We start from the raw sequence: 7,257 nt of genomic DNA, 5'->3' as shown, positions 1-7,257 counted from the left end.
TCAATTGTAAATTGTACCTCTGATATTTTTTGCTACATCTTGCTAGGAAGACGATGCATCGAATTATACCTTGATCACGCTTCTATCTCGAGCTCCTCAGACCGAATTTTTCGGTCAAAAATGTGCATTCTGTCGAATTTTCACAACTTCCCAATGTTTTACTGCGGCTTACAGTGCACCGGCGGGGTTGGATTTTTTGTGCTTAAAGTACAGCATGGGGGCAATACGACAAAAAATTTTGAGGAAGAAATTCCAGAATTTGATATTGCGAAAAAATTCGTAAACTTGCACAAACTTTGCAAATTTCGTACACGCCACAAGCGTCGAGCCTGTCGAGTGCGATGGTGAAAATTGCTTACATACGGTAAAATGAATTCTCCCCTATCAAATAAGACGCTTTTTAACGTGCTCCGTGTCTTACTTGGGCCGTAATGCCAACATAAAACGACATAGGTCACACTGCGATAGGCTAAGCACTGCATTTTTGAGCGGCTCTGCACCCCATAAATTTCAATTTCGTTAGAAAAGACCAATGTTCCGTTGCTTTCGGAGTCATGAGGAACCACCAAAAAAATCACACAAAAGTTTAGGTGGCCGTGCGACACCTCTGGATCAGTTGGCGTGGAATGGCCCATATAGTATATTTACTCACATAATTCACGTGCACCCAAATCGGCCGCCCAAGTTTTGAAACCTTCTTCGCGCGTTTCTCCAACCCTCTGCGTAGCTGAACCGCTGAACTTTATCTAATATCAACAGATTTCAATGAACCTCTGTGTACATTTTTTTTCTCAGTTGTGGACATATATCGCAAGATATCGCTACATCTCGATATTCATGGATATACAAAAATTTCGTGTTTTCTTTTTTTTTTACACCTCTAGTTGGTATAAGCACTACTTGGGGCAGATATCATTACTTCTCTTGCCTTGTGCGTTACTGTTTGATGTCCATGTCTATCTCTTCTATTCACCTACAAAAGGGGTGTAATCATAACTGGAGTAGATTTGATTTGAATGGAGTTGTGTGGCGACATGCTCCACGTGCAGGGTAGGACAAAAGATGATGGAATTGCTTCACGTAGTCGACCACGGTCAGGCTGGCAACGCCACGACAGAAGGCATAAAATACTATTGGACCAAACTAATAACCCAATCAAAGTCATTGAAACATTATCTGATGGAACTGGATATACCAATCCATGTTTAATATTCCTTGTTTTCGGATATGCGAGATTTTCGTCTATGGGGAGGAGTCTGTATTCTATGAGGAGGAGTTGGAAATGTGTTTCCTTTAACACTATTGACTCTTCTGTTGAAGAACTTTCGTCCACGACCTTGTCCACATTATCCTTTCGTGCAGCAGCTGCGACTCCCCTCCTTCTTTACGGTGCAGCCGTCTCCAATGCACGTGATACCCCCTTGGATAACCTGTTTAAAGAAAGGGTGAGACGTCTTACACAACATCATCTGGGTATTACCCGGGCAAGCTATGCAGGCGTCAACATAGGCTGAAAATTATTGTACTGTCCAGATGGCAATGTAGTATTTTTGAATGTTTCTCTTCGAATTGAAAGTAACTGTAAAGTGAATGGCAAACCTGTAGAAACTCTGTGGTTTTCTGTAAGCTTGTAACTTGGACGCTTCAGATGCATAATAGTTCAGATGTATATTGAGTATTTTTCCGCAGTCGAATAAAGATTGTTATGCAAAGTAATCTAGGGGGCTCCAGAAGCGCCCCCAACTATGAGGCGACTCGCGCGCCATCTATTGAGAGCGTTACGTCATGCGCGATCGCGCGTTCCTCGGGACTTCCAGAACATAAGAACACGAACCCAACATTTGTTTAATTCACTTGGGTACAAACAGCAGCAATACAGCGAGCAGGCGGCACACAGACGCGGAGAGAGAGAGAAAGGACTACAAATAGTGAAGATGGCTTCTCGGCACGAAATTCGCGCGTTACAACCGAACAGTTACAACAGTTTAAACCGAACTTCTGAAGAGTTGATGTTGTTCACCAAAAAAGTCTACAGGGAATTCGTAACCTGTCGCAAATGCTTTACGTTCTCCTTCAATATCACGTGATATCAGACCGCCAATCCGGGTCTGTCTCCAACTTTGTTCTTCGCGAACGTTGAGGGTCGCCACCTTTCAGCTTCTAAAAGTGTTCAAAATTATTAGCTTGTAATGTATGTAGAACTGAGAGGTGATGACTTGTGTGTGTGTGATCTCAAAGCCAAGTTCAACATGATGGTACCTAGAAACATTGTGGTTATATTTCACTTTACAGTTCCTTGAATCTTCACAGACATTGAGACTCTGATTGGCACGATATGGTTCTTTTTCGTGGCCCACAGGTTCTGATTCCAAAGCTGAAATTGATCACTTTAGTTACGTAGTGTGTGGCGCGTTTCATTTACCTTTCATTCCATTACATTTAAATGTACAGCCTGGCAGACATTTTGACGTAGTTTTCCGTATAAACAACGAATACGAACGACATGCTGGCTTTGGTCTCGGTTTCACGACAACGTAATCGTGAGCCTTTCGCGTATAACCTGGGTTTGCGGCGGGTGGAAAACCATACCATATTTCGAAATATGGTCAACCTTAATCGTCCAGTTTTGACGCGAACCAGCGGCGTCGATGCATGTCAAGAGAAAAAATCGGGTACTCACAGAAAAGAAGACTAAATAATGTGCGAACAGGTGTCGCTATCGAAAAGCGTTCTTCTCAGTGATCATCCCTGCGACATCGGCCAACAACTGAGCAGTGGAGCGGCTGATTTGCATGCGATCATTAATTAAGTAAAACTTGTAAATTTATAATTTGATTTCAGGCGCTTTCGTAACATCTATTTTACGGATTGGAACCGCCAGCAAAACAGGTTCCAGCGAAACAAAAGAAGAAAGAGAAAGGAAAAAAATGCGGCGGCGCTGACTGAAGATAAGAAACAGCCGCGTATCTTGCATTTATCGTGATGAGAATGAACGCAGCGAAGCGTCTCTTATTCTGTCTATTCCTTATCTTCCGTCCGTCACCCCCGTGTGTGAACTAGTGTGACGCTGCGTTGCAATCATGCTAACGTTATCACCAGATGCTAAGAAAAGGAAAAGTCGAAAGCTAGGTACATGGCCTTCTAGCCTAGCTTCTTTCGTAGATCTGAGAGCGGCTACAAATTTGCGTACCTCGAAACGAAACTTTTTTTTTTTTTTATTGTAGTAGTACATCTATTTTGCAACAGAATGGGCTAAATGCGGCTTGCGCCTTCTGTTTCTGCCAGCCAAAAGGTGAGGTCGACCTAAAAATTTGGTTGTTGAATTGGGAAAATATAATTTCTCAAGAATTAAATTGGATGAAAGTGCACGGATTTCAGGCCGCAATCGCAGCCGAGATAAATAGCGTTGATTCCATGATTTAAAGACAAAGACATTTTTCATACTTTGCTTTTTTCACATTTTTTCTTCGTAGGTGTTAAAGTGAGGTCAGCCAACGTCCACGGCTTGCTACACTTTATCACGTTAGGTAAAACACCCTGGTCACGGTTACGGAAGCGTGAGCTACGAAATTGAGTTATAAAAATAATGGATTAATGAATTTTTATTAAAATACTTTGCATGCCGCCGAGTGCTGGGCGCGTGTTCTTCGCGTCCTATGCTTTCCCTCAAACTCAAGGCAACGTTAACATCGAGCAAACTGCTTTGCGGAACTACATTTCAGTAGTTCACGGCGCAAAAGTTAAAAAAATATATATGCTAGCACGGGGCGTTTCGAGCACCTTTTTGTGATCGCCTAATGTGCGTTTGTTGCGCAGAGGCTAGGCAGCGCTAATGCACAACACAAACCACAATTGCCATGAAAGAGGATCGAAGGCTGGAATACCATCAAAAACAAGAAGCAGTCGATGCCATCCTCCGCGCTGTGGACATTGTAAACCTTAGCAATCAACGTGGTGGGCATTCTAGGCTATGCTAACATATTACATGAAGCTGGATGTCTCGTTCATATGTGAGTGACCAGCTTTTCTCTGTAGATTCATTCTCATCATTTTACGCTGGCGCAGCAACGTCAGCTCCAGTTGGGGCAAGCTACGCTGCGTCGAGCGAAATCAACATCGTCGACGGCGTCCATCCTAACATATTGAACATGCAAAGCACAACCATTGTGCTTGCATGTCAACTAGCTGAGAATGATCATAACTTGTGGCTTTACGTTCCGATACAACTGATTTTCATGAATTGACGTGTCTACTGGGGATGTAAAGTACGTGAAACATAACTTACAGTATGGTGGTCGCATCCGTCTTTGTCACAGCTGCAGCCTCTGCTCGTTTGGAGAAGGACATAAAATAATACAAAGAACGTGAGTGGCATACTTTGAGCGTCTCTGTTGTGGCTTCTATATTCATCGTATGCGTAAATCAGGTAGCCCCACATTCACATACGGAACAGGTTGCCTGCTTTCTGTACGAGCTGCCGCGGGGGCACGGAGACGCAATTTCGCGTTCAAAACAAAGAAAACATCGTGGTAGCGCAACTCTGCGCAACAAAAACTATAGCTACGCAAAATCTGCTCACCGTGCATTTCGAAATGGGCAAGGCGGTCTAAGCACAGTTGCGTCCAGCTACTGCTAGGAGTGCCACCGGTTCAGAAACTGAAATGAAGCCCCAAATTTTTCGGTTTCGGTTTCTGCGCCGTTAGTGCCCATAGCTGTACCCGCACACAGCTCTCCTGAGCTTGCCACGATTTTTTGTTGGCACCGCTCGTCAGAGAAGTAAGTCATGGTGCGCCACCGGAGGCTCCGGGAATGAGGCTACGCCTTTGTACGTAAATGTGGAGACATTTTATCTGCACACACCCGGTATTTTCTACGTTGTGTAAGAGCATCGAAAAAAGAAACCGTAATGTTTGTTCTAAGAAGCAGCGAAGATTGGTGCTCGAGCGTTTGTTGTTAATGATATAGAAGCGAAACTGATCGTGAGTGAGCTTCACCAGGTCTCCTCGGAAGTCCACATGGTCAAGGGTCCGAAATAACTCAGATCGGTGATGATATACCTGATGGATGTGGCAGCAAGCATATGTTGTGCGGTCAAGCTCCCCTCCCAATGGATTTTACAGTTGACATTGTGCCTTGGGCTAACTTCCCTAACGCTTCCCTAAAAACAAACTAAACTTACACATTCCTTTTCACAGCAATCTCGGAAGATTTATTGCAAGGGCACGGATAATCGAAATCGATGTAAGATAGCTAGGCGGCGTTGACGGAAGGCATGCCCAGCAGGATGCGGTTGCGCACTTCACGTTCCAATTTTTGACCTTCATCACGACCAGAGATACTGAAGAGAGCAGTACCACGTACTGATCTTAGCTACAGTAGCTTCGAAGACAAAGATATCAGCAGTTTCTGATACGATTTATCCTCGAGTGCAAATAAAATTCGTCTATTTAATCATTCAGCACGTTTCCGGCGAAAAATTAGTTACGTAGATTGCAGACCGATGCTGCACATAGTGATATCGGTTTCACAGATGGCTTTCCGAATGCGACCGTCCATTACACAGCATGTAAGCTTTGGTGAATCGCGTGCCTACAGGATAGCCCCTGTGCTTTGCGTGAAATGTACACAACTATAAACTTAAACGTAATATAAACATTAATGAACAGTGAAAGATGGAAGTCACTGAAAAGGTTAGCCAGCTGTAGGAGTCGAACCCACATCTTCTGGATTGCCGTGGATTGGATGTGGGTTCGACTCCTACAGCTGGCTAACTTTTTCAGTGACTTTCATCTTTCATCGTTAATTTCTTAGGCAAATTGAGGCTTTGTATGTATTTGTCCCTTCTATGTTGTTCCAGCCTCAGAGCATCAGTTCTTTCATATTAATGAACAGGCCTGAACGTGTAGTGCACGATCACCCGCTTGTAGCGTCTTGATTATCAGCGATTATAGAGATGAATTCCTCGTAATTCTTTAGAGGCGCAACCTGGCACAGCCGATTCATGAAATTAGACGGATCCTCTCTCTTACTCCGCATTAGCATTCATTCGTGTTTAGTCCATCTTTAAATTGAAGCTGAAGAAGTACCTTAATCATTCAACACTGCTTCCTTAATATCTACTCTTATCTATAGAGAGCGACTGGCTACTCACATTGCGAAGCTGCTGCAGGAGGCCATGATAATGAAGGCTACAAATAAAATAAGAGAGACCTTCATGGTGTCACCTTCTTAACTGCCTTTTCGCTTGACTCTCTGGGATTAAATACGACGTGGGTTGACCTTTTCGGCAGTGACATTGAGCAAAATCCAATACAACTCCCAGTGAAGTAAGAGAAATTCGACGAAATAACCAATATCTCGTCGATCATTTCGCAGAACTTCGCTTACGTACAACTTAATGCTATTCCCAGGTCACGACGCACACAAGCGAAAAACCTTTTCATCCTCAGCGTTGAACTGGATGTCTGCGATGAGTTGTGACTTGTCAAAAATAACTGATTCCGGGAACAATCAGGGAATATACAGACGGTTATACTGTGTGGAAATACCTAGTCGACACAGATGGTTGACATAAAGTAAAACCCATCTTAAGTATGGTTGTACTATATGGAACGCGAAATACGAACGTCGACAATGACGCATATTGTACGTGGAAAATTCAACATGCGAATTGTAATAGAAGAATACAACGCAGAGCGTACAATCATGTACTAGCAGTGGAATGGCGTACGTTATGACAGTGTTGATAATTATGTTGAAATTTAACGTAACCGCAAACGTGGAATGAATAACTTTATTTCTGCAGAAGGTTTTACTTCATGATTTCACATGCGGAATGTACACGTGGAAATCACATGTACAGGGTCGGCCACACTTAAGAGTATCGCGGGAACGCATGACCTGCAAGTACGCCAGCGCCGCGTAACGGATGCTCCTGGGTTTGAGACCGCGCCAAGCGAACGTTCGCCACCTGTCGGTTGGGTCCGTCATTGCTCTCGTGACACTGGTGGGCGGGGAGACCCACCTGCTGTTGCTATTCAATCTCTCCTGGCGATGTTTTGATCAGTGTGTGGCGCGACGTAATCTTTGTGTTATCGGAGTCGAAAAGTGAAACAAGCGCATGTTGTGGCATACGGTGTTGTTAAATATTCCGATTTGGTCATGTAGTAACTGTTTATTGTTATGTATAGTTATCTGTTTATTTTCTTGTTATGACGTTTGCGAAGGATGCATCGTATGTCATGACATGCGCCTGTT

The 7,257-nt window shown here is 43.7% G+C and overlaps 1 long non-coding RNA gene across 1 annotated transcript; it reads right to left on the bottom strand.

Annotated features, from left to right (window-relative positions):
- Window positions 1-1,164: 1,164 nt before the first annotated feature.
- Window positions 1,165-6,421, bottom strand: LOC135365897 (uncharacterized). The gene is made up of 3 exons (XR_010413992.1): window positions 6,152-6,421; window positions 4,286-4,325; window positions 1,165-1,430 (listed from the first exon to the last, which is right to left on the bottom strand). It is a non-coding gene; the product is annotated as an uncharacterized LOC135365897 (long non-coding RNA).
- Between the last annotated feature and the right edge of the window lie 836 nt (window positions 6,422-7,257).

The sequence above is a fragment of the Ornithodoros turicata genome, chromosome 8, assembly GCF_037126465.1.
Source record: "Ornithodoros turicata isolate Travis chromosome 8, ASM3712646v1, whole genome shotgun sequence".
Lineage (NCBI taxonomy): Eukaryota > Metazoa > Arthropoda > Arachnida > Ixodida > Argasidae > Ornithodoros > Ornithodoros turicata.
Note: the sequence above shows the minus strand (reverse complement) of the source record. Positions and strands in the feature narration are given on the sequence as shown.